Raw genomic sequence first — 13536 nt, forward strand, 5'->3', positions numbered from 1 at the left:
CTTGTCCAGAGGGCTGGGGCTCAGGCAGCCCTGCTGCCAGGTAACATCTCAGGCTTGAACCTAGTTTTTATTTAGGCAAAACCCAATCCAGCCTACCAGCCTCCTGTTCCTGCAGTATAGGTGGCTAAAAATGGATGAAGCAATCTGGTCAACTACAGATGCTCACAAGAATCAAGTATTTTCCCCCTATAAGAATAAATACCTCCATAAAAAAAGGTGATGCAGTTCATCTCATCAAAAGAACCCATATTGTTCCTAACAAAGCATGGATCCACTCCAGTGCATGATGCACAGGCCAGTTCACAAAGCATGTTTGGGTCTTTCCCTCTGAAAGCCACCCTATAAATACAAGACCCAACTAAGGGGTTTCATACTCTTTAATTCTTTGAAATTCTCTATCACTACACCCTAAGAAACACCGCAGCTGGATCCATACGGAGTCGCTCTACATGATTAACCCCACCGGCCCAGCTACAACCAACACAACCAATCCCAAACTTACAAAAACTATCAACATTAAAAAAAAGCATATTACATTTCCTTCCCCAAGATGTTTTACTCGTCAACAAAATATCTGCCTTAGTGGGCTACCATCCTCCCATCACCCTGACTTGAGTTACCGTGCTTCCAGCACAAAACGGCGAGAGCCAAGAGCGCTCTGCTCCGGAGTCCACGCAGAGCTGCAAGAACAGACCCCCTCTGGGGCAGCGACAGGCCAGTTCGATTTACTGCGAAAACAAACGACTTTTCCATTCAAGTCAAAAGCAGAGACAAAGAATTGTATGTGGCTCAGACTGCACAGTCAGCTGTCTTTTTTTTAGGAATACATTAGATTTAGCGGTTCTCTGGCAGTCCAGAAGAAGTTTGCCTGATGAGAGTTTAAGCTTTGCCCAGTACTACGCTGTGCAAAATCCAGGCACTCATCTGTGGTGCTCTCACAGCCTTAAGCCAGTACCTCAACATCACCACCTTTCAGAAACATCAGTCCCAAGAAGGTATTTTATCAGGATTCAACCCGATGCACAAACGCACTTCTGTTCTCCTTCAAAGACAGACAAAAACCCTCTCTGAACCTCTGACCAATAATTTTCTTTTGCATCATATGGGCTGCATCCAAAGCAGCACGGGCAGCAGGTTGAGGGAGGGGATTCTGCCCCTCTGCTCTGCTCTCGTGAGACCCCACCTACAGTGCTGAGTTCAGCTCTGGGGTCCCTAACATCAGAAGGACATGGAGCTGCTGCAGTGGGTCCAGAGGAGGCCACAAAGATGATCCAAGGGCTGGAGCACCTCTGCTATGGAGACAGGCTGAGAGAGTTGGGGTTGTTCAGCCTAGAGAAGAGAAGGCTCCGGGGAGACCTTCTAGCAGCCCTCCAATACCTAAAGGGGTCTACAAGAAAGCTGGAGAGGGGCTTTGGACACAGTGTGTAGCGATACAACAAGGGTGTGTAGTGACAGGACAAGGGGCAATGGCTTTAAACTGAAAGAGGATGGATTCAGATGAGATCTAAGGAAGAAATTATTCACTCAGAGGGTGGTGAAGCACTGGCACAGGTTGCCCAAAGAGGTGGTAGATGCCTCATCCCTGGAAACACTCAAGGTCAGGCTGGACAAGGCTCTGAGCAACCTGACCTAGTGGAAGATGTCCCTGCTCAATGCAGGGGACTAGACGACCTTCAAAGGTCCTTTCCAACCCAAACCATTCTATGATTCTATGTAAGGCCACTGAACCTTCAGAATCGGAACTACGCAATTCTGCCCCAAACTCATCAACATGACCACTGTCACTGCAGGGACTCATGTTCCGAAGCAGCAGACTTGGTAGCTGAGGTCTGCTCGGGCTGTTTTACTTCACTACTCCTAATGCAGACAGAGAAACTAATTAACATTTATCACTATGGAAAGGAAATATCTCTAAATGCCAAACAGATCTTCCCCTGGCAAAACACTTGGAAAACCTTCAACTGGACCTGCCAGGTGCGGGAATGCAGTATTTTAGGGTATTTTTAGCACGTACACTGGGGACACAGCTCTAACATGCACAAAGCCCAGAGAAGCATCATGACAGCTGCAAAAAAAAAAAAAAAAAAAATATATATATATATACTTTGTCCTGGCTTACATTCACGTAACGAAATTACAGTTTCACTCCAGGGAAAAAAGGAAAAAGCACTTAAGTTTTGTTTAGATTAAAGTGCCGCAAGCCACGCCACTTATCTGCTATCAGAGCAGACTGCAGGGCTGCTCCAACGATTATTCAGCAATGAAGTAACTGGAATTGGAAGGTATGCAATTAGTCCCACCTCCTCCTCTAAAAAGGAAAAAAAAAAGCAGCACGGACGTTATCACCTCTCCCTCTAGCTCTGCTACCCTCATCACTTAAAATACCTACAAAGCAAAGCAGGGCTGTTGCTTACAAGGTGCTAACAAGCCCGGCGTGGCCCCAACTGGAAGCAAAGGTGATATTCTCAGCATGTCCCCAAAAGAATGGGGGAAAAGTTAAACTGAAAGAGGGGAGATTTAGGTTAGATATAAGAAAGAAATTCTTTACATTGAGGGTGGTGAGGTACTGGAACAGGTTGCCCAGAGAAGTTGATGCCCCATCCCTGGCAGTGTTTAAGGTCAGGTTGGATGAGGCTTTGGGCAACCTGGTGTAGTGGAGGGTTTCCCTGCCCATGGCAGGGGGCTTGGAACTAGATGATCTTTGAGGCCCCTTCCAACCCTAACCATTCTATGATTCTATAAGAAAGTTACTGATTTACTTAATGGGATGTTTTCTCAGGTACCTACCTACACATGCATGTATTAAGCTTAACACGTCTGCATTTAGCTATTCCAGTAAAGGCACATCACTTTTCAGAGGAAAAAAAGCACTGCTGTTGTTACCAGCTTTAAGTTAAAGCATCTCTCACTAATCCTCCCGGGCATGACCACTGGGAAGTGAATATATTAAACTCAGGACACACGTATTGCTCGCCGGCACTCAGTCTGGCTTTACTGACTCCAGCCTCAAAACGCTGGCTCATTTTACCGGAGAAATTTGCACCCTGCCTTCCCTTAAAGAGTTGTGCTTTATTTTCGGAAAGTGTTACCCACAGCTTCTTCCATAACCGCGACTGAGGGATGGAAGACGCAACGACCCCAAAGCCAAATGGCAACTCACGGTCAATCCCTTCTTCCAAACTGCAATTCTGATAAAACACATGTTGACATTTATTCACACTCAAAAAGCTCATCCATCCTCTCCTCCACCGCACCAACACCAGCTGGTCTAATTAAAGACATTCCCTCTCCCAAAAGCCTTTGCCTCACGTATACCCCAGTAAAGTTTCTTTATTTGTCATCACCAACTTAAAAGTTGTGGATGCCCCATCCCTGGAAGTGTTCAAGGCCAGGCTGGATGAGGCTTTGGGCAACCTGGTGTAGTGGAAGGTGTCCCTGCTCATGGCAGGGAGGTTGGAACTAGATGATCTTTAAAGGTCCCTTCCAACCCAAACCACTGTATGATTCTATTATATATATATTTTTATTTTTTTTTAGTCTCTAGGCTTCTTCAAACGGAAACCAGCCTGACAGATTCCTCAGTCCTTAACTGCCTATGTTCTACCTGGACAGCCACCTGATGAAAAACAATTCCTTGTTGGTGTGCTGTAACACAAGGGAGGGCTGAGCCGATCCCCTCTGTCCCCCAGCCCTAAAAAAGAATTAAAAAAAGAGAAAAACCCCTCAAACTGTACAACCAGTACTACAGCAACCGGCAACATCAATGAACTTGTTCTGTATAGCTCCACTATGGATGCAACAATTTTAAGCTTGACTGTTTTCCGAGTTAAGATCTTCCCAACCTCTTAAAAATGTTTTCCCAAAGAGGAACAGGTCATCCCCACAGGACATCTGGGTGCCTTCGCTTCCTTGGATTCAGTCAGGCCAGGGATGAAGCCGTGTTAACTTCACAAAATCCACACACAACTCCTTCCTCACTGGCTACATCTACTGATCCAAAAGAGGAAAAAGAGGGGGGGGAAAAACAAACAAACAAACTTTTAAGGCAAGGTACGCAGAATGCTGCAGAGACACATGCTTCAAAGGTACGTAAACTACTATTATTTATCCTATAATTTACCCCGAAGCCTACAGCTGACACATCACTTCAACAATCCCATACGCTGTTAAAGCCCAACAAAGCAGTTGTTGGGAAAACTGGTTTAGTCGGCTGTCAGTGGCATCCCATGCACCGGCCATGGAGGGAGCGTGATCAAACCACTCTGAGCACAGGCTGTAAAGCTGCATCAACAGAGAATTCCCAGGAACTCGTACCAAAGCCACGTCTCCAACTGCTTCTACTGCGAGACCAATTCAAAGCAAGTTATTATACATTTTCATATGACATCTGCAGTCCCTACTGCATCTAAAAAAAAAAATAATCCATAAGCATTCTAAGAGAAACACAAGGATTTTTTTCTCAACACCATGGAACACGGATTCGTTGCCATCAGTAATCCTCCCACAGCCTGAATTTCAGAAGCGGCGGCAGATTTACTTAGATTTCAGATGCATAAACAAGCACACTTTGCATCACTTCATTCATGTGTTTATTAAGATAAAGTTACCTCATTTTCAAAAAACAACGGTAGAGTGCCATTCTCCTTTAGAAAGGAAATTAAATGGGGGAGGCGGGGGGAAAAAGAAAGAAACCTACAGTCTGTCCCACACTCGATGGCAAGTTCTGGTGCCCTGATGGTTAAATCAAGGTTCAGAAACCCATTTCCAGAGGACAGGCTTTCCTTAAAGGTTTACTTCAGAGTTCACTGACCAAGTTCCTGACATTTGTCCCAAGCAAGCATGCCTTGCACGCCCTGTTCAGCGGGGATCGCCCTGGGCACAAGCATCCTGCGCAGGGACAGCCGTCCTCTCCCCAGGACGGGGACACGTGCAAGTGGTCAGGAAGGCAAATTAATGAGAAAAGTCACAGTCAGTGTGATAGGCAGCACGATACCAAAAGCAAGAGAAGCCTACCAGCAAGAGAGTAAGGGGCAGCTTTGCATCTATGTTTACAGGGAGCTTCTCCCAACCTCAGGAGTCAGGACAGGAGGATGCACAAAAGGTCTGAAGACATAAATACATTACGACAGCAGATCCAGCGCCAGAGCAGAGGTTTCATGATGGAAAGGATTTTTATGCTTTGCAATGAAGATTTAGGTGAGGCAAAGTTCAGAACCAAGACCTCAGTGAAGAGCTTTATAAATCAAAAGGGATCCAGGTTGCCTCTGGAAGCACGTGAACTGGCAAACACAAACCCCAATTCAACACGAGCTACTATCACTTGATACACAGCAAGTCCTGTTTGAACCCAGTGTCCAAACTCTTCTTTTTTAAATATAGCCTCCAGTACGACACATTGCAGAAAGCCAAACCACAGGCACAAGCCATGAGTTAAGTCTTTGAAGTTCAGACACAACAGAAATTATTTCACCTACCTAGATGCAGAGGGATAGCTGCTGCCTTTGATGCTACAAGAAATTTTGGTCTTAAACTGCCCAAGGACTTCAAATTGCTGGCTGGCCTGCAGAGCAGCAACACCCAAGCCTACACATCCACAAGAACATAATTATGCCCAGTCTAGACTTGGAGGGAAAAAAAAAAAAATTATATATATATATTTTTTCAGTGATGTTAGCATGCAAAGAAAATAATAGCATGTACAAAGAAATCTCTAGAGTGACTTATGAACGAGCTTTTACGCTTGGCTTTCCGCCAAGGAGAGAGGAATTAAAGAGCCTAGCAATATAACCCTGTTCATCCCAAGGAAGAAACTGCATTCTTAAGTGATCAACGGAATAAGAGAGAGGAGGAAAGAGGGGGGAAAAAAGACAAGGGACTGCAGCTTCACATAGTGAAATAGGAAGTTTCTTACAGTACTGAGACAGAAAGTGGGCTCAGACCATAACACAGAACAGTTCAGATTTTAAAATTAATCCAGTCTATGGCATTCAAATCACCCAGTAAATAACAGCATTCCAATAAAGCAGACAGTATTTCTCACTATAAAATTCCAATCGTTTTAATATTTCACCGATTATACGCCTCCACTGACTGCCAACCAGCAAAATCAGTAAAAGGAGGAGGTCACAAGAACAAAAGCAAACCAAGCGGAAAAAGCACTTCTAGACACCTTGAGATGCTGAAAACGTGTCAAAACCCAGCCTTTTAGTGAGAGAGAACATCTAGTAGCTCTCTGCAATGATGATTTTATATCCAAACTCTTTGGAGCTTAAAAATTCACATCATGAGACCAGCTTTTAGCAGAATTAGGACCAGACTTAACATGCCCCAGTTTCCCCAAGGTTACTTTCTGAAAACCGTCTACACTTAAAATGTTTCAAGTGCTCTTCTCACGCTGCAGAAGAGCGACCAAAACTTAACTTCTAATTTTACTGTTTTAGCATTCGTTTTACAAGAATTTAATTTCAACATTTTCTTTTACTTGAACGACAGAAGGAATTTTGCGTTAGATTGCAGGTTGAAAGTTACTGGAAATGGCAGCAAGCTGCTGTTACATAAAGTCACTGCAAGGAGAAAAAAAAAAAAACACGTTACTGAAGCTTACTAAAGCAAAGCTTGTAAAACAGCAAAAGCACAAAATGAACTACAAGTAGCTCAGGAGTTGCTAGGGATGTCTAAAGTTAATAAAATTCTAAATTAAATGGCTGCCGCTTAGGTTTGCCAAAAAATTATGCATATTTCCAAAGTTCATACATAGTAATGAGCACAGCAAAGAGCAGGTCCCAAAAAAGTGATGAAGTTAGCCTCGCTCTTATTTTTCCAACAGATGGAATTAGCTGCGTGTGAAGTTATTTTTTGCAATGGGAGGTTAAACATATTATCCTGAATATCAATTCTGCAAGTACAGCATATTGGATACACGCATACATGGTATCAGGAATATGCAAAAAACAATCTGAATCCTTCTTTTCCATCATTCTAAACAGGACACTAAAGAGGGTGGGGGAGAGTTTACATATTTAATACTTCATTTTTCAAACTGATTTACTAGCTGCCGACAATTTAGTTGAAACAAGTTCCCTCAAAGTACATTAGCATTAATAGCCCAAACAGGTTTTTCCAAAGAAAAATGTCTGCCTTGACTAAAAATACATCCTCTTGATGTGCTAATTGACAGATCACAAAAAGTCATCCAAACTGCAAGTTTAAACAACACTGCATGAACTGAAAGTCTCCAGTTTTCACCCATTACCTCCCCAAAACCTGGTTAACAGGCATATGCATCATATATCGTATATCGTAACGCACAGATTCATCTTTTCCATTCCTGTTACTGATTTGCCACTTCATGTTTTAAGAGCTATAGTCTTCTCCTGAGCCCTGCTATTCTCAAGCTACCTGCAGCAACGTGCTGAGCGATGGCTGAACCTCGCGCGTGCCCTTGACCAAAATACTCCACCTGCGTTCCACATCCCGAATTTAGTTTCTCTTAAGCACTTGAGCCAAGACCTGCCCCAGTATAGCAAGTTACTCTCAAAGACACTGAAAGACCCAGCTATTTTTTTAGTTGTTTGCCTGCCTTAACCTTGGCATTTATATCATGCTTATAGCACCACGATCCATAAAGACGTATGTCAAGTTTAGAAGCCACCCAACTAGGAGCATCCCAAAACCACAGCTACTGCGCTCGACACAAAGAGAGAGGATGGGCTTCTTCTTGTGCCATAAGGCACCAGCTTTTGAACAGAAAGGTGGTGAAGGAAAGGAAAATAAACTGCAAATCTTGCCACACCAACATCACTTTGTAGCTCCGGGTAGCCCAGAAAAGATTTCCAGAACTTGCGTGTGCTGCAGAAAGAACCCCAAACCTACATAATTAAAGGAACATCAGGAGCGGAAAGGTAAGTGAAACTCCCATTCAAAAGTCAAGTAAGTGACACACTGGATTGAAAACTATTAACCAAAACTGTGCAAATTAAAAGTAGATACACTGAAAGCAGCAGAAACCCTGCCTGAAACAAAACGAGACTTCTCATACAAAAATACTTTTGTGGCCAAATTAAATACTGAGTTTAAGTAAGAAAGCAATCACTTATACCTATCGTGCTTTTTTTTTTCCCACCCCTTCTCAACTAGGGAGTCTCATTTATCTCAAAGCAATCAAAAGAAAACACTTCAATTTTTATAGTGAGAAAAGCTGCAGAAACGAAAGCCTTGTTTGGCACGAACAAATAATATTTGAGAAATCAAAAGAAGATTCTCCAAGTCAGGAGAAGGAAAAAAAGCAGTTCTGAATAATTTACTTTGCTTAGCCCAGTTCCTGCCAAAACAGTTCCGTAAATCCCATGGCAGTTCAGATAATTTCCATCCTTAGAACAAAAAAAGCTAGATTGAATATTAGCAACATTAATTGTGTGATATGACCTGAATGATGCAAGAACAAGCAGTTAAGTGAACCACAATATCTGCTGAATTTTTAATCACTAGTTGTTTTGCTGCGAGGCAGAAGAACATTGTACATTAGCTTCCAAGCGCTGTACAGAACGGCACGTTAGGACAGCGAGATTTTAACTGGCAGAAATTCAGTCTCTGTGCTACCTGAATGCCATTACTTTGCTAGGAACTGCAGGCATAGCAGCTTCTAAAGAGGGACTATTTTTTTTTTAATTGCATGGAAAATAATGCTACTTTGTGCACCCCAAGATACCAGTCAGCCATTTCCAAATCATACATATTTTTTTAAAAGCTGACGTTTTTCTGAACAGCCATCTCTGCGTCCCTCTACGATGCATTTTCACTCTCAAAACAGTATCAAGTAGTGATGCGCCTGCCCAGCAGCAACTCGCCACCAGATATAATTGAAGCTCCGATGTGTAGGAAGGTGATCTATGTAAACATCCATATTACCTCTGTACTGCAACAGGAGGTAAACTGCAACATGTTTAGGCATATCTGAGCTATATTTATCCATCTGCCTCCGATACCCATTGCAATGACGCTGCAGACCAACTGGCTGCCCAAGCGAGTTGATGGGAGTCACACAAGCCCACCCTATACCAAAGCCACTCCTGCTGCGGTTTCTCTGCATTTGATACCCAAAATAGCTAGATAAAAACTAACCACCATGCCTACAGCGGTAAACACATCTCCAGTTACGCTCTAGGCATAAGACTGCAACAGCAGGATTAGCAAGTGATACAGCAGATATTGCCCTTCCACAACAAGACAAAAAGGGAAAGTTATTTGGGGAATAAACACAAATTCCACAACTGCAAATACAAATTCCAAATACAAACCTCACAACTACAGCCAGCATTTGCACTATGGGCAATTATCCCGATTCATATTTTGGGGAGGGGGGAATTACATTAAAAAAAAAAAAAAAAAAAGGACAACCTTCAGATGTCAAAAAAAGTCTGTCACACTGACTTTAATAGATTCCAACTTTAATAAGCTAATAGAATAAAAATAGCTTAGAAAACAAAACCGCTAAAATATGGTACAAATAAAAACCGAGCAGCCACACATACCAAAGCAGCATTCCTGTGCCCTCCTTACTGCACAGCTTACGAAACTGGGAAGTTGATCTCTAACCAGCAACTTTCACTAAAGTAAGATCCCCTTCAAAGGCTTAAAATGTACAGATAGCAACACCTAGTATTACATCCAACGACCAAACAATCCACAAGACCCAGAAAAAGCAGCAGACAGGGACAAGAGAGAGGCATGCTTCCATAGCTACACTATTTTTAATCACAGGCTTAGGAGCAATCCTACATTTTCCTTACAGACTTAACTACTGGGTGTGAGAAAAGCTACCAGGTATCAAACCTGCACTTCTCTGGTGAAGAAAGGGAAGAAAAGAAGCAACAGGAATACTGAAATATGCCATATTTGCCATAATGAAGTAGTCAACATGTGAGGGTTATACCAAATCACGTGTTTGTTACACTACAGGGCAACAAGAAGTGAAAATAACATGTTTCAGCAAATACCTTGACACCTGGAACCTCAGGGAGAGTTAGTACCTAGATACTATCGTGCGTCTACTACACCGTATTCAACTTCACAGCTCCAGAAATCGACCTTGGCACCTCTGTACCCCAAAACCGCAGCCTTTCTTGGCACAGGAACGACGGGCAAATCTCTAGGAACGCACATTCTCGCTGCTATTCACGCCGGCAGAGAGCTCACCAACACCGTGGTACAGCCCGCAGCATGCCACAAGATGAGCTTCCGATTTTAAGGGACACGGAAAGATGTTTTAGATGCCTGTGAGAAAATCAGTGGCAGCTTCGCGCTTGACAAGTCCCTCACGCTCCTTCACGATCCTTATCTCAACGGAGAAAAGATTTTTCAAGAGCGTTTAGTGCAAGTGAAACGTACGCAGCTTCCTCCGCCACCTCTGCGCGTTCTCCAATTAAATATGGAAGCGACAACTTAGTCATACGGAGCGTGCGAGATGTTTTTTTCAGACACCGATATTAAATCAAATCCCACAACTTTTCACACCTATTAAAACGGAACGCTGTCATTAGAAGGGGAGATTTTGATAAGCGCGATGCAATTAACAGCCACCGCCTTTGTTACCAGGCTGCTCGCGATGAAGCCCAGGCTCCTTCACATTCCATTTCTTCCCCTCAAAGGCTCTGCACTCCAGCAAATTTATGGTTTTTAGCATGTAAGAGGAGAATCGGGCACGTTACCTTCAAAACCAGTCAATAAGGTTCTTTCAGTCAGGCCCGGGGAAGGCGGGTGGCTGCTGGAAAGCAACACAAGACGCTCCCTTCCCCCTCCCCTCAGGACCCAAAAACGCTGCACGCAAAACACTCCCATTCCCTGCAGCAAGGGATTAGCCATTTATTAAAAAGGAATCAAAACACTGTAAAAGGCTTCCAGTTAAGATTTCAAGAGAAAAAAAAAAAAAACAACAAAAACCCACAACTCCGGTACAACCGGAGTCGCATCAGGAATTCTTCTGGGCACTGGAGAACAAGTAGCTCAAACGTAAGCAGGATGTCATTTGTCCGGAGGATGCTGCTCAAACGGCTCGAAAGGAGAGCAGAACGAGATTAATTTTTGTAGTCAAGTCATTTTGCTACCTCTGCGTTAAGCAGTAACAACCTCCAGGCATTTATGGGTTTAGACTTTGGACTTCCAAAACAACTGCCTACCTCCACGCTTATTTTTTCTTTTTTTTTTTTTTTTTTTTTTGGCTCTTCTCAAGGGCTGACAGACAATTATAATGGCCAATTATGTAAAACCTTTCATCCGAGAAAACACGGAGCGCTACGCAAACACTCATTAAGACTTGTGACTCGAGCCTGCGTCGCACGTTAGCCGGCTCAAAGCCAGCCCGGCTATCTCGAGCCACCAAAACCAGATACCGAGAGCCCCGGCACAGCCAAGACAGCACGCAGTGCAGGGGGGTGAACCACCAGAGTGTCTACACGGTGTTGCAGGCGTGTTTTACACCCCGAGCTGCCGTGGCTGCGCTTCACAGCCCCATCCAACCCGGCTATTTAGAAGCAGAGCAGAGAGACGTACGCTGCTGTCGGGCGTCGTACAAAGCACCTCGCAGAACAAGCGTCAGATCCACTTCTCCAGCCGATACAAGGAGATTTTTTCCAACTGGAAGCCACACAGCACAAGTCAATAACCTCGGCTTACTGAAGAAATTCAAAGCTACGCTTATTGTTTCGAGTAAGGCCTTGGAGGAAGTAATTTTGAGAAGAAATCACTTCCACCGCAGTTGTACTTTTAACCTTTCCTTAGGTTCTTACACCATCCCCACGCGAAGACGTTGTTAGAAGCAGCATGTACAATACCTAATAACGATTAAAGCTTTCTCTTTGGATCACTGTTTATGTTTGCCGAGCTCCACAATCCCTCCCTCTGGAAGCCTGAGAGATGTACGAAGCACAGGGTAAGCCAGGCAGAAAAACACGCTCAGGAAGTGACAGCACTCAGAAGATCAAAATTCGGGGAAAAACAGGCAGGGTTTTTGTTTTGCTGGGGTTTTGTTTTTTTTTTTTTTTTAAAAAAAAAGAAAAACCCTGCGTGCTTGCCAGCAGGCCCACAAAGAGACCGCGACCCGCAAAAAGCAGGGGGGTTCGGACGACCCCCGCCCCGCGTGGGTCGGCCCCGCGGGACGGCCGCGTTATGCAACCGCCGGGGAGGAGAGATGCTCCGCGACCCGCACGCCTCACCCGGGCCCGGGAGGGGGGGGGCCGGGTCCCGGGAGGGTCCTCCCCCGCCACCGGCACCACCGCCGCAGCGGGCTCACGCTGTCGGACCCGCCGGGCCGAGCCCGCCGGGAGGCGGGAAGGCCACGGGAGCGCTGCCAGCGGAGCCGCGGAGGGGGCACAGCGCGGGAAGCGCGATAAACCCCCCCGCCACCACCACCACCACCAGCGAGGCGGCCCCCCCCGGCACCGCACTGCCCCGGTACGGGGGAAGGCTGCCGGCGCGGAGGGGACCACCGGGAACACAACAAAATAAAATAAACCCCGGAGGGGGCGGCCGGCGGCGGGGAGGCGACGCACTGGGCGAGCGACGAGGCCCGGTGCCCTCCCCGGGGCCTGGCGCCGCGCAGCCCCGTCCGGCGGACGGCCAGCGGCCCCTCGGCGGCCCCCGGAGCCGCCATGGCCGGCCGGGAGAGCGGGCGTTGCGTGCGGGGCCTGCTCGCCGCCCACCTGCCCGCCCCGGCCCGCAGCCCCGCGCCGAGCCGAGCCGCGCCGCCGCCGCCCCCCCGTTCCGCCCGCCCGGCGAGAAGCCTACCCGGAGCGGGGCCGGCCGCGCTCCCGCGGGGAGGAGGGGGCGTCCCGGCGGCGGCGAGCTGCGCGGAGCCGCCAGGCTGGGCTCGGCGCGGCGCGGCCGGATCCCCCCTGCGCCCAGCCGCGGCGGCGGGAGGAGCCGCGGCGGCCGCGCCAATCCGCGCCCGGGGCGGAGCGGGGCGGGCCCGGGCCCGCCGGGGAGGGCCGAGGCGCCGCCGAGCGCCCCCGCGCCGTGCCAGGCACCGGGCGCCCCGCCGCGCCAGGCACGGCCGGGCGGGCGCTGCGGGCCGCGGGCGGGGCTGCTGGGGTCGCGGCGTCCGCAGATTGCAGCCCTCTGCGTGGCACTAGCAGCTTAGGAGCGGATTTAACAGTGGTAACAGCATAAAAATGGATATGGGCCTCCGCAGGAGGCCAAAGAAGCTGATTTGATAGACATTCTGGCTTTAAAATGTACCTAACTCCTGACTGCAGGGCCAAAAGAGCTGCTGGGAGGCTACTGGGAGTGTGGAGGGGTGTCCTTCTGGGTACTGGGACCCCACCAAGTGTGCGCCAGCCTTGCCAGCTAGCTTGTTTCGCCAGTGTTTCCTCCCTGGGACAATCACTAAATCCCCTTTTCCATCTTCTGTGCAGAAGAAAACATGAGCTGCTGTCCCTGGTGTAGACATGTCCTAGGAGTCATGGCTGCGCAGATCCCGGGAAATGGTTCTCGACACAACCACCACCCCAGCCGTCCTCCCAAAGTCCTCAGCCTGCAGGGAGA

General features: G+C 46.9%; 1 protein-coding gene across 2 annotated transcripts in view; it reads right to left on the reverse strand.

The window, feature by feature from the left end:
• FBXO34 (F-box protein 34) overlaps positions 1-12821 on the reverse strand; it is a 44923-nt gene extending 32102 nt beyond the window's left edge. For both annotated transcript variants that reach the window (XM_086612986.1, XM_086612985.1), the window contains exon 1: positions 12781-12821. The gene's annotated coding sequence lies outside the window, so the exon portion shown is untranslated. The remainder of the gene's footprint in view (positions 1-12780) is intronic.
• Between the last annotated feature and the right edge of the window lie 715 nt (positions 12822-13536).

This window comes from Tauraco erythrolophus, chromosome 6 (genome assembly GCF_009769465.1).
Source record: "Tauraco erythrolophus isolate bTauEry1 chromosome 6, bTauEry1.pri, whole genome shotgun sequence".
Taxonomy (NCBI): Eukaryota; Metazoa; Chordata; class Aves; order Musophagiformes; family Musophagidae; genus Tauraco; species Tauraco erythrolophus.